This window comes from Gopherus evgoodei, chromosome 21 (assembly GCF_007399415.2).
Source record: "Gopherus evgoodei ecotype Sinaloan lineage chromosome 21, rGopEvg1_v1.p, whole genome shotgun sequence".
Lineage (NCBI taxonomy): Eukaryota > Metazoa > Chordata > Testudines > Testudinidae > Gopherus > Gopherus evgoodei.
Window position 1 is genome coordinate 943,955 of NC_044342.1, and position 25,982 is coordinate 969,936.

Here is a 25,982-nt window from a genome sequence, read left to right on the forward strand (position 1 = left end):
CTAAAGCTTCAGATTGTGCAGAGTGTTCTTGATCCAGCACATGTATTTGGAGAGCCTGGTAAACACACTGGGAGTTGACCCGTCACCACTGCCATGGGAGACTATGCCCTGGGCCTTCCCATTACAGACCGGGTGGGGCTCGGAATTGCCCTGAGAAGCAAACACCAGGCACGGGGCTACTGATGTCCAAGCAAAGGGCGGGCTGCATTCTGTATTCACAGTCCTGAAATCCAGCTCCTTACCTTGCTTCCTGGGGACGACTCACGGTCAAATCACTCCAAGGACGAGCCAGGGACCCAGCAGACCCCTATCCCTGATTTTTCAGATCTGCCCAGTTCCAGTGTCTGATTTCTAGCATCCATCCCCAACTTTTTTAACCTGCTCATTTCCCACGCCGGATTCTGAATCCTGATTTCCAGCATCTCATTCACTCCTGCCTTTGCATTCTAGGATTTCCTGCTGATTTTTCAGATCCACCCCTGGTTGTTTTTTTTAATTAATTCCCATCATCTCTCTTCTAGGAGCCAGCTGATTCCCAAACTGGATTTCTAGGATCTCTCCCTCACTGTTAAGATCCATCCCTGAGCTCTAGGATGTGGCTGATTCTTGTAATTGATTTCTAGAACATTTTGAACATCAAGCCGATTTCTGTCCCTGATTTCCAGTTCCTGTCCCAAATTATAAGTGTAACCCTTCTGCCCCTCTGAGTTGGCAGCAACAAGGGCCGGGTTCAGTATCCAGGGGTTCCGTTTCAGTAACACAATGCATAACCGGCTCGAGCCCCCACCCAGTGACCTGGGACACTCACATACCACACCCCCCTGGGCGCCTCTAGGAGGCAATACTTCCCCTCTCGCAAGCACGGAGTCTGAGTGTAGCAAAATCTTTTTAATAAAGGAAGGAACCAATGCAGCATCCCATTGGAGAAACACCACAAACAGGGTTATAACACAAAACATAAACAAAAACCCACCTCCAAGTACGTTTGGCAATGTCCTTTTTCCCCTTAGGGTTTTAAGTCCAATCACCCCAAAGTCCAACAACCCAAAAGTCTCTGGTCAATGCCACCCCAGAGTTCAAGAGTTATCTGTAGAGGTCCCTCCCCCCAGCCTGGGTAGAAAGGGGCACCTTACGTGGTCTGGGGCCAACTGCCCTGCCTCTCCGTGGGTTCTGCTTCCGCCTTCTCCACGAACTGCTCCGCTTTACCAGCTGCTCCACTCTGCTCCTCCAGCCGTCCCCGCAACTGCTCCACTCCGCCAGCTGCTCAGTTCCACAGTATATCTTCAGGCTCCCCCACTAGTTAGCACAGTACTCAGTGCTCTCAGCGCAGTCATTTCAGCTCTTTCATGATTTCAACTCTTAGTGATCTCAGGTCTTAGTGGGGGAGCCCCAGTGCTAGTGCACCATTAGCCCAAAGTGCATTCAGCTCAGTAACCTGTATTTAGATTCTTGAGGGAATAAAAAAACCAACTCTGACATTCCACAGTGTAGAGAGAAGGAGGTGCAACTGGTGCTTCTGGCTCCACAAGGCACCTGCACCACCAGGCACAGATACCTGTCCCCAGCCTCTCTCCATTCACTGGGTTTTGGAACCCATGTCCCTTGTCTAGCAAGTACCACCCAACTGAGGGTGAGTCATTTGTCACCAAGCAGTTCCACCACTCAGCAGTCTGGGATAGGGTAGGCGTGCCTATGCAAATACACTCTCTGACATTCTTTCCACCAGATGTCAGGATAGAGCTTATCCTGACTCTGCTTACATCAGGATCCCTTCCTAATTTGAAAGATCTGCCTGGTTCCTCTCCCTGATTTCTAGCCTCTATCCCTGATTTCCAGGATCTGGCCAGTTTCTGACTCTCCCCATTCTGCCCAGCCCTGTCAGTCTCCTGTTCTTGCAGCACCTTGCCCCGGGTGCCCCTGTCCTACACTCACCAGGAATGGTGCCTTCCTCTCCTGGGGGCCCCCCACTCACAGCATCTTGGACAGGACATAGTGCAGAATGGGCTGAGATAGACACATGCTTTTGCCCGTAACTGTCAGTGCCACCTCCTGCAGGGTCAGGGAGGGCTTTTTGTTTGTTTTGATACTGGTCTGTCCCCAGCCAGCCACGCTGCACACTGCCCCCTTCTTCACCTTCTTCTGGGACAGGAGGATGGTGCCCACAGTCTGGGTCAGCTTGGCCTTATCCCTCAGCTGTGAAGGGAGACAAAGAGAGAGAAGGGAAATCAAACCTCTCGTGCAGGCTGCAGCCTGTCCTGGGGGAATGGGACCAAGTGAGGCATTCCCCACGCTGCTGGTGGGGGATGATGAGAGTACATGCAGCAGTGTGAGGTCACTCGGGAAAGGTTGATTGGACAGGGGAGGCACCTGCAGCAGTGTGAGGTCACTGGGGGAGGAGTGATGGGATGGAGGTGGCACCTGCAGCAGTGTTAGGTCATAGGGGGTGGGGTGATGGGATGTGGGCAGTGCCTGCACCAGTGTGTGGTCATGGGGGCGGGGTGATAGGATGTGGGCAGTACCAAGAGCTTCTGCCTCCCTGGTTCATCTATTTCAGTGTTGTAGGGCCCCAGCAGCATGCTGATTTTGCTGTGAAATACAAGGGGATGCAGGTGCTGCAGATAGGCCAATACTCTGCATTTAGTCATGGGTCGTTAACTTCGTTAAAGTGGTTATGTGTAGACGCTGTCTTGCACTCAGTTTGCATGTTCAGAAGCCAGAGCTCCAGGGCCTTTCCACTGCAGGGCAGGGGGCAGCTTTACTTGGCCTCAGGTTAGGAGAATGGCTGGCTTGGGGACAGGGGATCCTGCATTTCTTACCCTAGGTTGCCGTTACAATGAGCCATCGTCACCACCACATCCTCCCGGATGAGGAACCCTCCGCACCTGATTTCTCCTTTTCCTTCTCTATTTTCACAAAGGTCATGTAGGATCTGGAGTGAGACCGGTCTTCCCATCCCCCGATGATCTCCCCTGGTCGAGATGCCAAGAGACGAAGTTAATTCAGGCACCTCTGAAGGTGATCACTCCCTGAAGGTGATAGAGGGACCCCTCCTAAAGATAAGGCCAGGATGACAGCATGATGGATAGAGATGTTTTGATCGAACCAATAGGTACACAGTAAAGGGGGGTAACTAACCTCGTCCAGTGGGGCAACATGTAACTTGTTTGTATCAGTATGTAAAAGGGGGGGTTCACAGAAGGGGTGTCCTAATCTGGCTGAAGAGGGAGGAGAAATTCCTGACCCTCACTGAGCTAAGTCCATTGTCATGGGCACACATGTGCTAGTGTACCTGTAGCCAGGGCCATCCTTACCCATACGCAAACTAGGCAGCTGCGTAGGGCACCAGGAAATTGAGGGTACCAAACTGACTCAAATTTCCTGGTGCCCTATGCAGCTGTGTGCTTCTCCAGTGCCCAACCCAATTTCCCGGCAGTCTGAGCCGGCCAGGAAATCTGCCCCTGCCCCTACTTCGCCTCTGCCCTGCCTCTTCCCACCCATGCTCCACCCCATCCCCGTCCCCACTCCACACCTTCCCTTGAGCTATGTCCTGTAAGTGGAACGACCTGGCCCAAGCCTGCTCCACTCCGTCGGCTCCCAGCCACACCACCAGTGAGTGCTGGGGGTCGGTTCCCCTCTGCCCCCAAGTCCCAAGGCTGGGAGCCAAGGGGACCAGAGCAGAGCAGGCTGGGGCTCTGTCACTCCACTTCCCGCTGCCCCGTGAGTATGGGTCAGGCCTGCACTACGATCACTGGGCAGCAGAAGTAGAGTGACCCGGCCCCAACCCGCTCCGCTCTGCTGGCTTGTGCTGGGGGGCGGTTTCCCCCCTGCCCCACAAGTCAGCTTCTGCACCACAATGTGTAGGGACAGCCCTGCCTGTAGCATGTATACAGCACTAATACCACGCTCTGTTGGCAACAAACCTGGCCAAGCGCCTTCTCCAATAAACAGAGTCTGTGATCTTCTTGGACAATTCAGTGAAGTCTGTTGTACAGGCTGTCTGGTCAGAGCCAGTGCAGCACACTCAGAAAACACACACACAGCCAACAACTGACAACACTGGTGACCCTGAGCACTAATCTGGTAAGTAGGTGAGCTGTCTTCTGTTGGAATTGTGATCTAACATAGCAGAAAGCTACGAGATAGGAAAGCCTCTTATCCCCTTCCTGCAAATCCCCATAAGTTTGATGAGATATGGATGCACTGGGTTGCCAGTAAACCCTTAGAGAAAAAGGCGCAGGTTGACCCAGAGGTGGATTTGAGTACGGGCTTCTTTATTGCAATACTTGTTCCCCTGGAGCCAATTGTGGAGTAAGCACTGGATTAGTTTCAGCACACTCTTTTTATCTAAGTTAGTATGTAAACGCCTACATCTGTTACAACACCCCAAAACCTTTATTAAGTAATAGAAACACCCTTACGATTCGTATTCCCACCCGTCTATTGTTCACAGCATTACCTTGAAAATACATTTCTTTGCAGTAATTTGTTGCTACAAATTCCCGTAATCAGCTGTTCTCAGGGGCAGGCGGAAGGGGCCCAGGGCTCCTTGTGTAGCTGGGAAAGGAAGGGACGGGGAGATAACCCTTCTTTTATGGAAAGGGTATTCTTAGTTTAGACAACTACATTTTTCATGCAGTTGCAGGTTTATCAATTCTTACAAGCAACAGGGAAGGGAAAAGTATGACAACTTATGTATCAAACAAAGAAATACTGCCTGCTTATGCCTTTATCCCCTAATGCCATGTCACCACATCAGCAGCTTCCCAGGTCTTTACTTAATCCTAACATATCCCAACACAAAGGACGTCCGTTTGAATTTAAAAAAGAACACGGGGAAGAAACATAGAATGGAATCTGTAAGGCAAGGGCAGAGACAGAAGTCTAGGAAAATAAAAGCATAATTTCTGACTGGAGGGAAATCTCATGGCAGGCTCAAGTGATCCCTCCCTCCCTCCCTCCTGCTTCAACATCTATCCATCATCCATCCATCCCTCCTTCTGCAATATTTATCCATCATCCATTCTTCTGTAATATCCATGTCTGCCTTCTCATCTGCCATCCATCCATTGTTCCACAGTATCCTGCCATCATCTGTCCACCTGTCCTTCTGCCATACTCAGGAGTGTTCTCATCTACCATTTTATCTATCCATCCCCAGTATCCATCCATCTAGCTCTCCATCCACCCTTCTGCAATAGCCATCCTTCTGTAGCCTTTTTATTTTATTTTAAGTGAATTTTGTACTCTGTACATGGATTTGGCTCTGTTGGTTACAGTTTCAAGCTCATGGAGTGAAAGTCACCTCGATTACTTGCTTCAGATTTAGAGTTTTTAGGAACACATAAAGACCAAAGGGAGTGACCACACACACATTTCGCAAGGACAAGGCCTGGTCTGTTTTTCAAATTTTATTAAAGCTACAGTTAAAGTTGTGATGACCCAAGCATGTAGAAATTCTATACGGACCTAGGCACACATTACATATATAGTTACACTCACATCCTTAATGATATTCTTAAGGACTAATGGCTGCCTGGCCAAATGATTGTCAGTAGAAGAATGGTTTCTGCTGGGGTTTCCAATAAGGAGCTCAATTTTCCTACTTTGAGCACCCTCTACTTATAATGTGATTCCAACTATTCCTCATTAAGGCCTTTTCATCACAGACAAGGGAACCTGTGGAGTTGCCCTGAGACGTACAATCAGCAGGTGAGGAGTTACTGATGTCCAAGCAAAGCGCAGGCTGTATTCTGTATTCATGGTCCTGAAATCCAGCTCTGTACTTTGCTCCCTGGGGACTCACAATCAAGTCACTCCTTCCTTAGAGGTTTTTAAGGTCAGGCTTGGCAAAGCCCTGGCTGGGATGATTTAGTTGGGAATTGGTCCTGCATTGATCAGGGGACTAGATGACCTCCTGAGGTCCCTTCCAACCCTGATATTTTATGATTCTATGATTCTATGATACGCGTGGAGTGCCCACCCACAGTCCAGGGACCCAGATGGCCTCTGTAACTGATTTCTAGGATCTGGGCATTTCCAGTGTCTGATTTCTAGCATCCATCCCTGATATCTCTAATCTGCTCAGTTCCCATCCCTGATTCCAAATCCTGATTTCCAGCATCTGGCTGACTCCTGCCCTTGATTTCCAGAATCTCATGCTGATTTCTCAGATCCATCCCTGGGTTTTTGATTTGGGAATTCCCATCATCTGACTCCTAGGATTCAGCAGATTCCCAACCCTGATTTCTAGGATCTGTCCATCACTATTAAGAGCCATCCCTGATTTCCAGGATGTGATCCTTGTCCTTGACCTCTGGGGCCCTGCACACCCTGGGGACTGAACAGATATGGGCCCCTGCACCCCTGGAGGTCTGTGATTATGTGGGGCCCTGCACCCCTTGGGGCTGTGCACATGTGGCTTCCTGCACCACTGAGGCTGTGCCTATCTGGGGCCCCTTAGCCCTAGGGTTATTCACATCTGGGGCCTGCACCCTTGGAGGCTGTGCACTTGTCTGGACCTGAATCCCCTGGGGTTATGCTCTTCTCAGGCCCTGCACCCCTGGGTCTGTGCATATCTGGGGCACTGTAGTGCAGGGGACATGCATATCTGGGGCCCTGAACCCCTGGCGACTGTGCATATAGGGGCTTGAGCCCTGGGGAGCAGGTGTATGAGAAGCATTGTCATGGCCCAGCTGGGGAGGGGGCATCTGCCTGGGCAGTAGGTTACAGGCCTGGCTGGGCAGCGGGGATGCAAAGCAGGAATCCTCAGGTCATGTGCACAGGGGTGTGGGTGGGGGACCTGCTGTTTCAGCACTTGGGCCCCCCACCACATCAGCTGGGGGAAGGGTGGAAAAGGGAAGTCCCCATATGGGGCCCCTCAGCCCCTGAGTGCATTCACTGGGGGTGGGGCACGGGCTTTGTGGGGCTGTTCTCACCCTGAGCAGTGCTCTCCAGCCCTGCTGAGTGGGGGGAAGTGGTCAGACACTAAGAGGAAGGGCCCGATTTGAGGCCTGTGATGTGGTTAACTTGGCCTCATCTCACTGTCTTTCTGCAACAGGAAGTCTCCTGTGTGTGGCTGGGGCCTTCACCACTGCGGGCTCACAGACTCGCTTGCCTGCCATGCAACACTGTCCCCACTCTCCCTGCACGCCCAGGAGAAGGCGCTGGAGGAAGGTTCCTATACGGACAGGTGACCTCCACAGCTGGGGCTGCAGCACATCTGGACACTGCTCAACCTGGAGCCATGCACATCTGGAGCAGAGCTGAGACCTGATACAGCTTGCAGTGACCCCTCCTGGTCCATGCCCGCACCTGGTCAGTACTGATAACATGTAACCATCTGAGCCCATAAAACAATAACTCTGGCAACTTGCTCTGCTTGGCAAACGGATGAGGTTTCTGAAATTAGTTTAGTCTCTAAAGGCTTTGTTTTGATTTCTTCTGCAAAGCCAGGTGTGTCAGAATCTGGAGGACAGGCAACCGTTACAGAGGTTTTACCTCTCGTTGCAGAGCTTCAGTCAGTCCTTGAAGAGCAAACTTGGCTGGAGAATAAGCTGTGTAACTAAATGGTCCCATCTGTCCAGGCTGAGATGATACAAACACAATCCTTCCCATTCTTCGTTCCTTCATGGTAGCAATTATGGCATGACTTGCGTAAAGCTGAGACATCTGCTGACATGGCTTCGCTGGCCTCTTCCTCCAGGCTGAGAGGGGGGAGAGATGAGGTCCAACTGGGTCAGGGTCCCCACAGTTCAGCCCTCGGAGCCCTGCCCAGCTGGCAGCTTCCCATTCGGGGGCCAGAAAGGGTTGGAGATACACTTAGCTGGGAGCCCCCTGTGCCCCTGACACCTGTGCACCGCTGGGTACCGAGCAGATCTGGAGTGATGCTGGGGGAAGTGGTTCAGCAGCTAACAGCAGTCGTGGCTCTCACCCCAGGTTGGTACTATTATGGCCCTTTGATCCTTCTCAGCTGCCCTCCTGCCCTGCAGTGTGGGTGTGAGTCGGGGGAGGGCTGTGGGTCAGGGAGACCAGATTCCCCCGTCTGTGACAGTGCCACTTCCCACACACACCCAGACTGGGGACTGGGGCAAAAACAATGAATCTAATTCTCAACCCCTCTGAGCCAGCCAATCTTGGATGAGAATCGGCACCTCCTAGAGGGGAAAGGCCCCATATCCCATTCCCCACACACCCGAGCCAGCCAGGGCCTGGATATGGGGCTCAGTGGGAGCTGGTGCCCCCAGAGGGGAAAGGCGCCATATCCCATTCCCCACACACCCGAGCCAGCCAGGGCCTGGATATGGGGCTCAGTGGGAGCTGGTGCTCCCAGAGGGGAAAGGCCCCATATCCCATTCCCCACACACCCGAGCCAGCCAGGGCCTGGATATGGGGCTCAATGGGAGCTGGTGCCCCCAGAGGGGAAAAACCCCATATCCCATTCCCCACACGCCTGAGCCAGTCAGGGCCCGACCATGGGGCTCAATGGGAGCTGGTGCCCCCAAAGGGGGAAGGGTCCCTGGCTCATTGCCCAGCCCTTTAGCCAGCCAGCCTTCATCCTGGGGCTTTATTGGAGCTGAGATCCCCTAGAGGGGAAGGCCCATGTCCATTCCCCACTCACCTTCACATGAAGGGTCGCTGTGTAGCAAGAAGCTGGATTCCATGAGAAGCTTTTTCTGTTGTTGGGGGTGAGGGGCTGAATGGACACCAGAGGGTACCTGCTTTTGGCAATATGTCCTAGGGGGCCCATTGCATGTTTGGCACCTGTGAAAATCTCCCTATATCCCCCCATTGGGAGATGCTGGGTGTTGAGGTTCCAGGGATTGAGCCCCTGGATTTGACAGGATGGGCTGGGGATTTCAAAGGGGCATTAGGGTGTTAGAGGCCCAATTCCCACTGAAAGTCAATGGGATCCTGCATGTGGCTTTGAACATCCCAGCCTGGATGTGTGTGATAGCGGCAGCCAGTTCTAAGGGTCCCAGAGGGAAGTAAACACCCATGAAGGCTAAATGTCATTACTTAACTGATGCTTGCTATGTCATGTAGGAGTAGAAACAGCTGATTGACCCAAAGGGTTTCCCTGGGGACCAACCTAGTGAATGCAGGGGCTGGGGCACTGGCCAGTGGAGCTGTGTGTGTCTGAGAAAAGCAGCAGAAAGACTGGAGAAGCTGCCAGAGAAGGCACCAGCCACAGCCAAAGAAGCATGTGTAGTCTGACCCTGCGCTAAACCTGGGGAGAGAGCTTTTGGGCAGAGAGCTGGCTGAAGGAGGCTTGGGACTGGGAGTAAAGAAACAGTCACTTGGTGTTTCATTCCAACTGCATTCAAAGAAACAGGACTTTGGACATGCTTTGTAAATAAATAGGGAATAATAGACCTATCACCACAATTTCTCCTCCTAAGGAAACATCCTGGAACACCCCACTCGCTGCTCAGGCCAAACGAGGTAACCATTCCTTGAGCAGCACAGCAGGGTATGTTTTGCTGACACCCTCTGTACCAGCACAATATTAGTGGTCCAAAATGACAAGCGGCAAGACCCAGGACAGGGGCTGGCTGGCTCAGGGGCAGGGAATGGGACACGGCACCTTTCCCCTTTCGGGAAACTTGCTCTGATCCGGCCCCAGGACAGGGACTGGCTGGATCAAGGACGGCAGATAGTGCGTTTATTACATCAGGTTGCAGTCACAATGTGCTGCTGTCATCATCATGTCCTTCCGGATCAGGAACCTTCTGCAGCCTCCTTCTCCATTTCCTCCTGTCTCTATCTTCACAAAGGCCACATAGGGTCTGGAGTGACGTTCAGCTTCCCATCCCCCGATGATCTCCAGAGAACACAGGAAGGGAATTGAAATTAACAAGCAGTGTGGTTAAGGGGCTGTGGTTACCGCGGTGTGTGGGAGCCAGGGCCGGATCCAGGCACCAGCCAAACAAGCTCATTCTTGGGGCGGCAGATTCAAGGGACGACTTTCCTCCAGTCCTAGGGCTGCCCTTTTTTTTCCTTTTTTTCTGCCGCTCTGTAGGGGGCGGCAGTGCGGAGGAGGGGAGCGCCCTGCTAGGAGCCGGCTGTGCGCTCCGTCTGCCCCAACTGGTGCCAGGTCTGCAACAAGCCTGTTAGCCCGCCTCCTTCCCTCCCCGCCGACCGGAGCGGCGCGGAGCCATCCTGGCAGGCAACACGGTGGGAGGGGCCGAGTGGTGAGCGCCCTGGCTGAAAGAAGCCCTGGCCACTCCCCTTCTTTCTCTCCCAGCCGCTCTCTCCCCCTCCCCACTGTTAGCCAGGGCACGCACTCCACTGCCCAGGGCACGTCTGCAGTGCAGGGAGTCCCGGTAGCCGAGAGTTTGCACCCTGGTTCCGGCCGCCCTGCAAGTTTTTTTTTTTTGGCTTCACCGCTCCATGTGCCTTTTTTTTTTTTGCTTGGGGCAGCAACAAAGCCAGAGTCGGTCCTGATGGGAGCTGGGAAGCTGTGTGGCCAAGTAGCCAGAGCAAAGGCCTGCACCTGGGGACACCTGTGTTCTGTTCCCGACTGTGCTGCTGTGTGACCTTCAGCAAGTCCCAGCCCCTTTCTGTGCCTCAGTTTGCCCATCTGGGGCTAATGATCCCCACCACCCTTTGTAAAGTGCTTTGAGATCTCCTGGAAGGAAGAGCGAGGAGCCCAGATCCCCAAAGTTATTCCAACTCCCGGTGATTTCAACAGGAGTTAGGCACCCAAAAACCTCTGAGGATCTGGGCTTTGATGTTTTTATTTAGCAACAATTTTGATTATGGCTCAACCCAGAACCAGCATCCTGTCCACCGCCCCATTATTCACCCCCAACCCTATATCATCCACACACGCAACGTCCAGTCTGTAGGCCAGTGATGGAAAAGGCAGTGCAAATTGTTCAGAGAAAACATTTCTTATTCAGAAAAATGGCTTTTATTCCTTCAAGTGCCATTTGATTTTCAAACAAGCATCCATTTTCAATATTCTCCAAATATTTGGAAATAGACAATTCTTTCTTTTGCCCCAATGTATCTCAGCGATGCTTTCTGGATTCCCTTCCTTTGGGTTTTTCCAACCTCCGGTCAGTATCACAATAATAAATAATTAAATATTTGTGGGGTGGGAGAGGGAAAAAGAAAAGAAAATACTGAAAACAAAAGTTGGGTCTGGCTCAGAATGTGTGAAACAAAATCATTGAAATTTCAATGTTTTTCACACAACCATTTCAATGTGCTATTGTCACAGACTGTTTAATTTAACTACCCATGCTCTGTGGTCATAGGTTGGCTACCGAAGCCACATGGCCCCATTCTTGTGCTTCGGTTTGGTGAAAGAAAGTTTTTAAGCCGGCCGGAGACACGCTGGAGCTAGGAATTTTGATGGTGGAAACCCCGTGAGGAATGGATAAGGTATACAAATGATCAGCATTTGTAGAAGTCCTATAGAATTCAGCTGAGAAAATACAACCCATGCTCCAGAATCCCCTTAGCTGATGTAAAAGCCTGTGCGCACGTGCGAATTCTAATGAGTCAAGAGGAAAGTTGTCACCGAATATTGTTCTGGGGTAATGAGACATGTGGATCGGACAGACACAACATAAACAGAGAAATCTGGGGACAGAAGTGAGTCAGACATAATGTAAAAAGCCAGGCAGAGGTAACCTGGAAACGCAGGAATATGGCCCTGAGAAAAAGCTAAGAGAACCATTTTGGGCACAGAGTCTTGGCCGGAGAGGAAGAATCTGTACACTGAACAGAGGAGATGTCTGCTGCTGTTTGATTCTGACTGTGTTCAGGAAAACAGAACTCTTCTCTAGCCTAAATATGCCCAATTCTTTTAGCCTTTTCTAATCTCTGATCATATTTTTTTGTTCTTGTTTCTCTCCTCTGGATTCTCTCCAGTTTGTTCACATGGAAGGAAATGTTTCAATCTGTTCATATCTCAGCGTGTTTATTTTGATTGAAAATGTTGCAATGAAACATTTCAACATTTCTGAGTGAAACCTGCTTTTGGAATTTCCATTCTGCCAAAAATGTTGAAATCTCAACTCTTCTTAGAAAACAAAGATTGAAATGTTGCCATTTTCTGTTAGATGGGAACACTGATTCTCCCTTAGCTCCAATGCCAACCTGGCCCTACATCAACAGCAAAGCTCCCATCCACGTGTATGGGGTCAGGATTTCACCCAGGGTCCTGGCTGTTGGGTAGCCTCAGGGTTGAGTTCATCAGTAGACCCTCCAGTGAAGGTGAAGAGTAGAGATGGTCAGACCATGTGGTAGGGAAGTGGGGAGGGTTCCCCTTTTTCCATCAACACTTTTCCTGGAACATTTTGCTAAAAGCTCAAAGCCTAACTATGAGCAATCATGGGAGTTGTATTTCAGGCGCATCATTCTCTTATGGGAACACAGGCATGGAAGGGCCCTACTGGGTCATGGAATCCAGTTCCTCCTGTCACAGGCAGTCCTGTCATATCATCCCATCCATAAACTTATAAAGCTTTGTGTGCATCCTTGTTAGGTTGTCCCCTCCCGCTCCAATTGCTCCCAGTGGACGTTGTTCCAGAACCTCCTCCCTTTGATGGTTAGAAACCTTCCCCTCATCTCCAGCCTCCATTGATCCCTGCCACTTTTATCCCCATTTGATTTGTCCTTTAGCTTCAACAGCTCGTCTCCCTCCCTGGTGTCCCCCTGCCCCCTCCTGATGTATTTATAAGCAATCAGACCCCTCTCAGCCTGTGTTCTATGCCAAGCTAGCCCAGGTATTTTATTCCTTTCTCATCAGACCGGCTTTCCATTCCCCTGAACCTCCCACCAGCCCTTCTTAACACCTGCTCCAGCTGAAATTTCTCTTTCTGAGACAGGTCTGCCCAGAACTCTGCACCAGATTCCAGCTGAGCAATGTCCAGAACCTTCTCCGCTGGCATTAAAACCTCCCTCTCTACTGGAGACACCTTGGCTGCTTCATCCCAGGACACATGGGCCTTTCTTCTGGCCACATCCCAATGGTGGCCCACAGGGCCAGTGCAACCATTTAGGTGACCTAGGCGGTCGCCTAGGGCACTAGGATTTGGGGGGTGCCATTTTCTTTGGCAGTGACCGTAGCGACCAGATCTTCGGCCGCCCAAGTCACCCCCAGCATTTAGGCGGAGGGAGCTGGGGCAGGGTAGCGCGGGGAGGGCCGACTGCAGCAAGTAAGGGGGGGCATGCAGGGGAACTCTCCACCCGAGCTCACCTCTGCCCCACCTCCTCCTCGAGCACACCATAGCTGCTTCACTTCTTCCGCCTCCCAGGCTTGCAGCACCAATCAGCTTAGGCACCGCAAGCCTGGGGGGTGGGAGAAGTGAAGCAGTGATGGCGTGCTCGTGTTCGTGCGTGGAGTAGGGGTGAGCTGGGATGGGGGGTGCTTCAGGGCGGAGGGTGGGGGGTAGGGAGCTGCTGCAAGGTGGGCGCCTCAGGGCAGAAGGAGGTAGCTGCTGCAGGGGGGAAGGGCGCCTCACGGTAGAGGGCTCCTCAGGGAGGGGCACGCAAGGTGGAAGTCTTACCTAGAGCGCAAAACATCCTTGCACCAGCCCTGGTGGCCCATGGTCATCCTGTGATTCACTAACACACCCATTTCTCCCTCCCCGTCTGTCACTTCCAGCTGATGATCGCCTGGCTCAGAGGAGAAATTCTTGTTTCTTGTCACTATGTGCATGAGCCCATGTAAAATTTCAGCCCATTTTCACCCCCACTTTGCACAAGGGCAGTAACACTGGAGATACCTCTCTGCAGTCATTCTATGTGCTGGGCTCCCCAACTAGGCTGCATCTCCCATGATGCACAATGGGCTCCCGTCTTGGGGCAGTGGAGCATGGGAGGTGCACGCCATGGTGGTTTCCATTGGCTCCTTCCCCTGGAGCAGCTTGCTGTACCCCCAGTGGGTCTGAGCATGGGGATATTTACCTGGAAGGCTCATTTCTTGGCACGAGGGCTGCCAGCACACAGCATGGTGGCGGGGTTGTAATGCTGGTACTGCTCTTTGCACAGGCTGTCCGACACCACCTCCTGCTCCGCCTCCTGCAGCCTGTCGTGGTGGTGTTCACTCCAGTCCGACCCCATCTGGCCACGCTGCACTCAGAGCCTGGGCTGATGTGGTCATTGGCCTTCAGCAAGGAGACAAGCTCCACCCACTTGGTCAGCTCCGCGCTGTGCCACAGCTGACATGAGCAGGAGAGAGAGAGAATGGATCCAGATCAACGCAGGATTCGGAGCTGGCAAGGGGCAGCACCACCTGGCCAGGGCATGGATGTGAGTCCAGAAAGTGAGTGTGAGGTCACTGGGTGCAGGTGATGGGATTGGGGCGGTGCCTGCAGCAGTGTGAGGTCACTGGGGGTGGGGTGACGGGATGTAGGTGGTACCTGCAGCAGTATGAGGTCACTGGGGATGGGGTGATGGGATGGGGGCGGTACCTGCAGCAGTGTGAGGTCACTGGGGGTGGAGTGATGGGATGGGGGTGGTACCTGCAGCAGTGTGAGGTCACTGGGGGTGGAGTGACGGGATGGGGGCGGTACCTGCAGCAGTGTGAGGTCACTGGGGGTGGAGTGACGGGATGGGGGCGGTACCTGCAGCAGTGTGAGGTCACTGGGGTGGGGGAGTGATGGGATGGGGGCTGTGCCTGCAGCAGTGTGAGGTCATTGAGAGTGGGATGATGGGATGGGGGCGGTACCTGCAGCAGTGTGAGGTCACTGGGGTATGTGTGATGGGATGGGGGCGGTACCTGCAGCAGCATGACATCATTTTCAAAATTCTCATTGTTGAAGTCGGAGCTGGACCCAGCGATGGGCCCGAATCCATTGCCAGTTCTGTCCTGGTTTTATGAAGTCTTGGAATCCAAGGTATTTATAGGTGTTGCTGGAAAAGCCAAGGGGAAAATATAGAGGCATTAGTGCCCACTGGACAGCAGGATACCTTTAGATGTTCAGACTCACCCCTGCAGCACCTCCTGCTGATGACTTCCGGGAATTAGCTTGAGTTTCAGCCCAGAGTGCCCTCTGCAGGCTGGTGATCCACTTGTCTCTTGCTGTTGCCCCCTGTGTCCCTCCCTGGACCCAGTTCCCCTTTTACATGGGGTGCTGCCCCCTGGCAGTAACCCCTTTCTCTCAGGGTCTCCTTTCCCCAGGGAACCCTACCCACTATCCCCATCTTGCCTCAGTATCAGGCTACTGCCAGTCATCATCTAGCCCCTGGACCCTGGGGCAGACTGCAGTATCAGCCTGCTCGTCACTGGTAAGGTTGGGTTTGGACCTACTGCCTTTGCCTACCCCTGGGCTGCCCTCTGCAGCCCCCAGTGCCTGTTAGCCCAATGCTAGGCCAGAGCCTGAAGCTTTCCAGGCTGGAGCTCCCAAGCTCCTCTGCCTTTCCCCAGCCCTGCTCCACTCAGGTACCCTGTGTCTAGCTCCCTGCAGCCAGGTCCATCTCCCTCTACAGCTAGAGAGAGACTATTTGGGCTCCTGGTTCACAGCCTTTTTATACAGGCCAGCTGTGGCCTGATTGGGGCATGGCCCAGCTGCAGCTGCTTCCCCAATCAGCCCAGCTTTTAGAGCTGCAGCCCTCTCCAGGGCCGCTTTTTAAAACCTTCAGGGCAGGAACGGGGAACCACTCTGGTACAGTACCCCAGAGCGGGGTGCCCACCCATCACAGACCCTCTGGTAGGGACACAAGCCTAACCCATGTCATGTGCAGATTTCTACATACATTTGTGTGACTGAGTAATACAGAGACCATCTTATGCATCTACATGTGGACAGACTTCCTCCTTCTCTGCTCTGGTTAGCTAAAAGGACCCAAAAGACTGACCAATAAAGTGACCATTGTCCAGTTCTTGTGTCCAAGGTTCAAGAAAGATGTTAATAAATTGGAGAGGGGTCAGAGAAGAGCCACAAGAATGACCAAAAGATTGGAAAACCCACCTTATACTGAGAAACCCAAGATCAATTGGTTTCAAATTCAGAGGGACCATACAGGATTCTGTTTGGTTTCTTTCTCAATGATTGTTTCGTGGTCTGAGATTTAGCAGGGACTGTAACTAGTGTTGGAACCACTTACCAAAGTTCATTGTGGAGTCTCCATCACTGGCAATTTTTATTTACGATTGGATTTTTTAAAAGATCTGGTGTAGATCAAAAGGAATTATTTGGGAGATGTTCTCTGGTCTGTGTTCTACAGGAGGTCGTTTGAGATGATCACAAAGATATTTACATCCATGAATCATTGAAGTGCATATGGCAGAAGAAGGAAAATACCCATGGGAAGGTGTAAGGCCCTAACCTGGCCGCAACTTTGAAATATTAAAATAAATTGTTTAAAGCAGGGAAATCCCAGATGCCTTGGCTGGGCTGACACAGAAATAAGGTGGCTGGAATGAATGAAACATGCAAATAAGAAAAGGATCAAAGAGTTTTTTATGCACTAGTGCCATCTACTGGATATGGACAGCAGTAGCAGGAAGCCCAGATCTGCCCGTGAAATGACCCTGGGGACAGAAATCACAATGTGGGACATAAGTGGCTGCTGAGTCCATCAGAGAAAATGTTGAAGTCCAGAAGGGAATCAGAACACTTGGCCCAGCCCCTCTGGACAGCACTTTCCCTCCTCCAGGGTTAGCGGGACATGAGAAAAAGTGGTGAGACTTCATGGCAGAGATTGAATCTCTTTGTCTTTCTTTAATCTCTGTCTAGATGTCCCCCTTTTGACACCAAGAAACGTGCTACAGACACAAAAGAATTGATGGCTGAAGATCACAAGTGAATGTCGTAGGAAATTCTCGGGATTGGATCAGTTTCTGGTACAACAGCTGAGCCCCATCGCTGATCTATGTCAATTGCCTACAAGGTTGCTCTGTTCAGTAGGGCTCAGATCCCCAAAGGCAATCAGGGGATTTCTTGATTGGTTAAGAACAGCCAGGGGTCTGGGTTTGAGAAGCGATGGCCAAGGGAAAAGACTTGAGAAGGGGCTGGGTTTCAACTGAGTAAAGTAACTCAGTGACAGGGGTTGTTCTTATTGAACTGACTAAAATCATCAACTGAAATGTTCATCCTCTGGGGCAGGTCTAGTTTGGTGTGTTTGGACTTTAAAACCTAACAGGCACCCAGTGAAATTAGTCATTTTCACATGCCATAAACCCTTCTAGTGTTTGGGGCAGTAGCCCGTCGCACGGCCGGAGGAGCCGTGGGGCTGCAGGCCGGCGTGGAAGCACAGGAGCGAAGGTGAGCGGGGGGCGGGGAGGTCCTGTCTGGGGGCGTGAACCAAGGGAGTGTGGCTAGAGGGGAAGCCAAGGGGGGGCGCCTTTTTATGATTTTTGCTCCCCCTACCCTGAAAACTGGGCTACGCCACTGGTTTGGGGCAAAATATTGCCAGCTCCAAACGCATCCCAGAGATGGAGACTGACAGGCTCAGGGGGTGGGAAATGGTACATGGGGCCTTTCTCCTCCAGGGGCACCAGCCCTGATCCAGCCCCGGGGTTGGGGACCGGCTGGCTCAGGGGTGGGGGATGGCGTGTTCCTTACCCCAGGTTGCAGTTACAATGAGCCGCCGTCACCTCCACATCCTCATGAATCAGGAACCCTCCGCAGCTTCCCGTTGACCTAATTTGCACATAGGCCATGTAGGGTCTGGAGCCAAGTGGGGCTTCCTGGCCCCCGATGACCTGAGCTAGAGAGAGACAGGGAGGGGTTCAAAAGGGAGCCAGACAGTGGGATTAAGAGCCCAGTGCAACCTGGATCTTCATCCCTTAGCTCAGCCCCCTGCTGGCCTGGATTTCAGCCCCTTAGCCCCCCGCAGCCCAGCCTACCCCTAAGTCACCCCCTTTCCCCAACCAGCCCAGTCTATCCCATATATACACGTGCCCACTGCACATCCACCTATTTCCACATGGACCCGTCCATCCTTCCATCCATTCTTTATCCCATACACACCCATCCATGTTTTGTCTGAGGGGCCACGCTCTAGCCATCTCCCCTCTCAGAGAACTAGGTCAGGAATTCCCTGTCACCCCTCAGCCTCATTGTCCCATCTCCTTGTTGCCGGCACAGAGGATGCCCGAGGCAAGCAACAGTGGTTCGTTGCCCAGAGTGCGTAGCGCCAATGAACACACCAGGGTGGAGAAGCAAAACTCAAGTTTATTTGAGCTCAAATAAGGTGCAAGGGAGAAGTAACAATCTCAAATCCTGCACACCTAAAACAAGCAGTTTCTCCCTTTTATATCCCAGTTGTTTACTACAAAACTTTTTTCTTGCTGACTCGCTGATCTCTCACTCCCCCCTCCTTTCTCATCCAGCTGCAGTATCTTTTCTCATTCAATCTTTTGTCTTCCCCCTTTCTCCCCCCTCTCCGCTGCTGAGACATGTATACAGTATCTTAAAATGGCCTTGAGCGTGCTTTAGCCTAGCTTCAATGTATTACAGCAGAGAACTGGCTGTTCCAACTGAAAACTAACTCCTAACACTACATTTTTGCAGCTATTAGTACATCAGGTTACACTAGGTTACACAAAGTGTTTAACATGGAGGAACTTTGGTTCATTGAGGCCTGAGCAGGAGGGCTTCATCGACACTCGTGATCTTCCACCCTCTCGAGCTACTTAGATCTATGCCTAGTGACACCAACAACTCTCTCCTTTGAGAATACTCAACAAACCTTTGGCTGAGTGTTCTCACATTCAAAGAATAACATGTGATTAAGCTCTAGGGAGCTGGAGTGCTTTACAGCAAGCAAGCAAGAGAAGAGTAACGATACACAGCACCACACCAGTGAGCAGGAGGCTAACAATACCTGCCCCTAGTTTCCCCAGGTTGGGTAACCAGCCCCAGAGGGAATCAGAAATAGTGGGTTCCCTTTCCTGGGCTTTCCACTGTTCAAAAGCCTGTTTGACTGACAGGATGTGCTTGTTAATATCCTGTGTGTTTTCTGGGACAAAAGAACAGCATTCATCCCCTATAAGGGCGCACACCCCGCCCTGTGAAGCCACACTTTCACCCAGAAAATGTCCAAGTATGTCTCCATAATCACAGATCAGATGGTATTCCTGATGCGTCTGTAAGGGCAGTGGGCCAAGTCTGGTACTCAAGATCACTCCGAATGGCCATCAGCTATTCATTCAGGAAATCCTGAATTCCTACGCATACTAGATCCCACTGCAATGCCTTCCCAGCCTCAGTGATATTCAATACTATCTTTCCTTGGTGTAGGACTATAATACACCTGTTATTTAACTATTCTCAGGTACTGTCAAAAGGCATTAACATTAACAGAATAGGAGGGGGGTTACATGATTAGTCACTGGAATGATTTCAATACGGGTAAAATTTCTAGTGGCAGAACAAACTCTTCGGGTACTTGTTGTTTAAAATCCAATTAGAGAGAGCAATACATGCTGAAGGATTTATCCAGAAGACAGGGGGCGCTGCCTGTAGAATAAACCCCCAAATCCAATCAATACCGCATTCCCAAGCATGGGTTCCACAAATGTCCTCCCACCAGTGTATAATTCTTTGTTTCTTCACCAGGGTCAGTTCTTAATGTCCTTTCTAGTCAGGAATTCCTGGACTTCGGCAATTTCAGTGGAGCAAGTGTTCCTTCTTCTTTCCCAAAACAGTCATGGTGCAGCATCCTACAGGGGAGAAGTTACTAGCACATCATCCTGTAATGGTTTTGATTTTTCTAGAAAAATTCAAAGGCACAGTAGATCTGTCAGTGGACAAGGGAGAGGTTACTAGCACTTCACCTTGTACTTTTTCCCTGCTGTCCAGAAGGCACAGCGGAGCTAGAAGGCGAAATAGGCTAATCATCAGTAGGAGAATTCTCCCGATGTGGAGGGATCTTTTTGCAGTGAAAATCATGGGTACAGGCAGTCAGTCTTTGACACTTCACAGCGGTGCCAGTAGTTAGCAGGACTTAATAAGGGCCTTTCCAGCGTGGAACCAGAGCAGACTTTCGTTGGTGGACCTTTACATCAATCCAGTTTCCTGGTTCCAAGGAGTGGCAGGGCTGCTAGGGTCTTTGGGTAGCACTTCTTTACCTGTGAGAAAAGAAACCTAACACATTTCATTAGTGCCTGGCAGTGTTTTGCAAACCTTATAGCTGCATGGGCAAATTCAAGCCCTCCTTTTCCTGATTGTCAGCCAAGTCTTAACTGTGAGCAGTGTCCTTGAGTGGAGTCAGTGTCTTATCTATAGTTTCCAGTTAACTTATTCTGTTTTTTTATCCTTCTTCCTTTCTTGGCTTCTTTTAACCTACAAAGGAAACTTCCACTTTTCACTTATACACCTTTTTCCAGCAACGAACACATAAACATTGCCATTATACAGTATATCAATCTTATTATTTAATGTATGCCACACATACCCTTCCACTAAAGTAACCTGATTACAGAACTTTGGAGCAACCAGCCAGGACAAGCAAACCCACTTTGAGGAGTTCACTCAATATAACCTCTAGTCCAATAGCTTCCCACCATCCCCAGCCCTCTGGCTAGAAATCTGAAGTAGCCAGAAGGATCCCATGTACAATATGGGGAGTGGGTTAACTTTTCATGTCTTTGCTTTCAAAGACTCTTGGTATGCAAATTTTAACAACAATTTTTGCAATTAACAATTTGGCCAATGAAATTTCTTTTTCTTAAGGAAATGCATTAGACTTTAGTATATCACATTCTCCTGATTTATTCAAACACTTTGTATTCCAAGTTGAACAAAACAAGTATCTGCATTTTAATTTAACCTTTTTGTTTGATTTTAAACTAGACTATTTTATAAAAATATTAAACACAACAATTCCGGCCACAAGACAAACAGCACAAGACAGAACATAGAACACAAAACATAATTTCTATTGTGCCAGTAAATGCATGGTACGTTGAATGCTGTTCAGCTGGCATCAGTTTTCTCTGATTATCCGAAAGACAAAAAAACAGATCTACCCCTTCTGGGCAGTCAGTCATCGCTTAAAATATACAAATTACCCTTGTTGATTTCAGGCAAAACAGAGGAATTACCCCAAAGTTTCTTGTATTAGTTTCATAGGCAGCCCAGGTTTTCAATTACATAACACTGTATACATTTTTCAGCTAATTCAACTCAATTGTTCATAGCCAAATCAAATAATTGCAATCCAATAATTTCTTTGCCTGAATTTATTTACAAACATTTCAAAGACATTTCAAAGACACCAAGAACTTTCCTCTTTAGCATTTTTACAAAGTTCAACTACTGTTCCCTCCAGCAACTACAGAGTTAACTTCTCACTCTCCCTTAAATTACTTGCTTGTCTCCCAACAGCCATTTTTACTAACTCAAATCACCATTCCAAGTAAGTCCTGGGTATTTGAAATCCCCATGCTTACACTTACTGACTCCTTCCTTCCACTACACCCTCAAAGTATTTCAACCTGTTTTTCAATCTCTCTGTCTGTTGCCTGCCCGCCTGGGCCCGATCCTGCTTTTCTCGCTGAACCGTCCCTTCCATGGGCACCAACTTGTTCCACTACCAGTTTAGCTAGGAGGGTGGGCTTCTCAACTAGCCCCCACCCCTCCTGGTCTCTTTCCTTAAACATTCTTACTCACAAAACTACCCGAGTCCTCCCTCGTGAGGCTTGCCACCTGGATAAAAACACATGGCCCACTGGGCAAAGGCCATTTACTCAACATACAATACAAACCCTTTTAGAGGGTTTACCCAGAGACCCATCCATCTGTCTGCTGACACTTAAACAGAAAAGAGAATTACACAGAGCAGAGCAAATTACAGTTTAAGCCAGGTTTTCCCATTTCTATACGCTGACCGCTACAGGGGACGGGACAGAAGGATCTCAATTCGACCTCAGAGCTTCCTCGCACGCATGGCTTCCACTCCGAGGAATTACGAACGAGAGGTTCAGTTCTGCCCACACTCCTAACATCCAAATGAACAGAGCAGAAAAACAACAGTAACCGGTTACACAGAACAGAACCAGAACCAGAACGCGTTTCCTTATCCTATTAGGGCTCACTTTAATCATGCAATTCTCAACATATAACACCAACAGTACCAAGCAAAGCAAACATAAAATAACAAGGGCAAAACAAATAGATGGTGTAAATTCTGCAGGGTTCCCCCCTTCTTAATTGCTTACCAAACTGTGACAAATTTCTGTTACCAATCTATCCCTCATGTCAGGTGATCAGGCTGACACTACAGGATCGTTGGGGGAAGATAAAGAAAACACACCATATAATTGAATTTTTAAAGCTTCATTAATAAAATAATAGAACAACAACAGAGAGTGTTGGGAACGCTCCCACATCACTCAGGAAAACATTAATGCCCCAAACCCTAAGCCCCTTTTATACTCACACACGTACGTCCAGACTGGCCACTTCTGTGTATAATGTTCAGAGAAGGGGGAGAGGTGGATAGGAGATTATCCTGTATACAGCTTGTCCAGAATTTCCAACATGCTTCTGCTCTTGGGAGGGCTGTTCTCTTACACCCTGGAATCTCCTGCGGTGTCTCTTTCAGAGATTCCAGTCCAGGTGGGCTGCCTGTGGCTTCTTCAGTGTCACCAAGCCACACCGGCTCCGGGGTCACAAAGGCACACTGTTGGATCTTACTGGACAGTTAAGCTTTGCAAATGTAATCTCAGTTCTGTAACTTATATTGCCTTTGGTTCGCCTCTGTGAATTTTTCTCTTTCCACAGCCTGCTGGGGCTGAAAGCAGTTTTTCTTTGTACTTAGCATAGTCTGCGTTGAGTCTTGACCTTGAATGCAGAGCAACTTTCTTTTTATCCCTGGGCCAAGATGAATTTTAAATTAACCCGTTCATTTCCTCAATAGACAAATTTGCTCACGCTGTGTTAGGGCTTTTTGGTGATTAAACGCTCCTTTTAGATGTATGATCTTATTTAGATTAAAGTACCTTCTAGTGGGCATTGTTTAGATGGATTTTCATGCTTGTAAATATTCCAATTCTCTAAATACCTGCAGGTTGATGAACCATAATGTACATACATGTAATATGTGGGGGTACCCTTAGGCAGTGAGATGGAATGTTTAGACTGTCCCCCACCCATTTTCCATTTACACACACAGGGAGGGTGCCCTGTCCGTGCTAGCGGCTCATAAACTAAGGATTTTTCCCTACAGGGTACTCACACAGGAGAGGCTAACGAGGATGGCCACGACCCTCCTACACCTCCCTTCAGCAAAGAGCGTCAGCTAGTCTCTGGGAGATGGCGCTGCTTACTCTGATTGCATCCAGTGAGATGATCAGACTGTCAGTAGCCCACACGGAAAGGAAAGGGGAAGGGAAGATGGGTACACACACTCCTAGACCCAGGTAGCTTCCTCACCGGACGATGCCAGGCCGAGTCAGCCCACCATGGGTCAGACCTCCTAAAGATCCACTAGTTACTGGGCTTGCGTTAGAGTAGTCCTGGTCATGAGCTTTTGCTTCACAGGGTACTCTGGGCGTCTTCCGGTAACAGTCACTCATACTGGCCCCCAGTACCATTCTGCATCTTTTTTTTTGGCAGCCACAACAGGGAGAGAGTGCACTAGGACACAGGGTCTCCCCTTCCTAGACAGGTCCCTCCTCTGTCTCTGAACTATCCCTAACCTGCTTTTGGATCCTTGCATTCCACCAGACAGGGGGAAGAACAGGAGCTACGGTGGTTATTTTTGTTTTGTTTTTTGTTTTACCAGAGCTTTTCATATAAACAGCTTCAGAAGCTACCTGTTCACTGACAAAACAGGAGTAATTGGAGGATCGTACTGTAATTTACTGATCCTTCAGGTGGCCACCTTTTCTGACCCTCTAATTTGTACTGAGGCCAGTCTACTGTACAAAACCTTTGTAACCTACTTTTGGTCATCGGATCCGATCCAAACACCTTCCAGTTTTCTAGAATGCATTCTAGGGTGGGTACACCGTGCCTTCCCCACCTTGCTCTGTCCCTGCCCCATGCCGCAGGAAGACACTGGGCGTCTCCAGGTCCTAACAGAAAGTCCAGACAACCGGACTGTTCCTACCTTATCCAAGGGACCTGTTCCTCACCGTCGCCCAGGACCGGTTCCACACCATCGCCCGCAACTGCTTCTCCACTATTTGAGCGCGGTGCACGGTTGTGCCCTCGGGGGTTGCTCACACCGCATCTCCGCCGAGGCCCCCGGTGAAGTCACGGGTGTGCACTGGGCGTCAGTTGTTGCCACGATCCGTTGACCACCAGGAGGGATCCAGGCAAGACTAATTTTAGCCCCGAGCCCACCCAGGGACGCCAAGAACTGTTGCCAACACAGAGGGTGCCCAAGGCAAGCAACAGTGGTTCGTTGCCCAGAGTGCATAGCGCCAATGAACACACAAGGGTGGAGAAGCAAAACACAAGTTTATTTGAGCTCAAATAAGGTGCAAAGGAGAAGTAACAATCTCAAATCCTGCACACCTAAAACAAGCAGTTTCTTCCTTTTATATCCCAGTTGTTTACTACAAAACTTTTTTCTTGCTGACTAGCTGATCTCTCACTCCCCCCTCCTTTCCCATCCAGCTGCAGTATCTTTTCTCATTCAATCTTTTGTCTTCCCCCTTTCTCCCCCCTCTCCGCTGCTGAGACATATATACAGTATCTTAAAACGGCCTTGAGCGTGCTTTAGCCTAGATTCAATGTATTACAGCAGAGAACTGGCTGTTACAACCGAAAACTAACTGCTAACACTACATTTTTGCAGCTATTAGTACATTAGGTTACACTAGGTTACACAAAGTGTTTAACATGGAGGAACATTGGTTCATTGAGGCCTGAGCAGGAGGGCTTCATCGGCACTCGTGATCTTCCACCCTCCCAAGCTACTTAGATCTATGCCTAGTGACACCAACATCCTGACACCTGCCTGAGCCCATGGCTAATTATATCCCCCTGCCCTTGGTGTGGGTTTCGCTGCCCATAGCCCCAATCTCCCTGTTCTCACCACTAGAGCCAGGCAAAAATGTATAAGCAATTGGCAAATTTGCTAAAAAAAAGCAATTTTCAGGCATCCAAAGTACCTGTGAATTGAGGTGGAATTTGGTAGATTGTTTTGGCTGCAAAAAAAAAATTTTTTCCAGGAAAAAGTAGAAAAGTTTTGTTATGTGCATCGGGAAATGAAACATCTTGAGTTTCTGTTTCAAATGGTGCTTCCTTTAGAAATGGAGGGAATTGGGGTTTTTTTCTACTATTTTTAAAAAAAGTTTCTAAAAATACGCATTTAGGTTCAAAACTCAGCTAATTAAAATGTAAGCATGAAAAACATCAGCACAGGCCACAAAATGGAAGTGAAAAGCAAAAATAAAATTATTTCAGTTTGAAGGAGACACCCCAAAGCAAACGACACCCCTACCCCCAATTTGTTTTGAAACAATGTCTTTTTAGGGTTTCTGCTTCTGTGAGAAAAAATGCCCGTTATTAAATATTTGTTCCCTGCGTATGTACATATAGACTTTGATCGTGTCACCCCTTCCCTTTAAAAACAACAAGGAGTCTGCTGGCACCTTAAAGACTAACAGATTTATTTGGGCATAAGCTTTCATGGGTAAAAAAAACCCTTCTTCAGATGCATGGAAGAGCTGAGAAAGGAAAACAAAGAGATCAGTTGTTGCCAGCAGCAAATGAAACAACATGTGCACAAACCTAAGTCACAAAAATCCAAATCCTGTTCTTAAAAAAGGGTACATTTTATTAAAAACAAAAAGAAAGAAAATGCATCTGGATCTTAGGCTTTTACTAGATTTAAAAAATCTCACTTACGAAAATTAAACATCAAGAATAACCTTCTTGAGGCCCAGCTTAAAGGTTACAAGCAAAACAAAAGCCTCTGGAGTGAGCACAGAGGAGTCCACAAGCCTTACAAAATAAAAGAAATAAACCTAATTGCATCTTTCTAGACATTTCTGATCATTTACATATCTGGGTTTCCAAATAAGCAACTTCTAGGTATGCTTATGATGATTTTCATACCTGGTC

General features: G+C 49.5%; 1 pseudogene; it reads right to left on the reverse strand.

The window, feature by feature from the left end:
* Positions 1–25,018, reverse strand: LOC115638349 (annotated as a pseudogene).
* Positions 25,019–25,982: the final 964 nt, after the last annotated feature.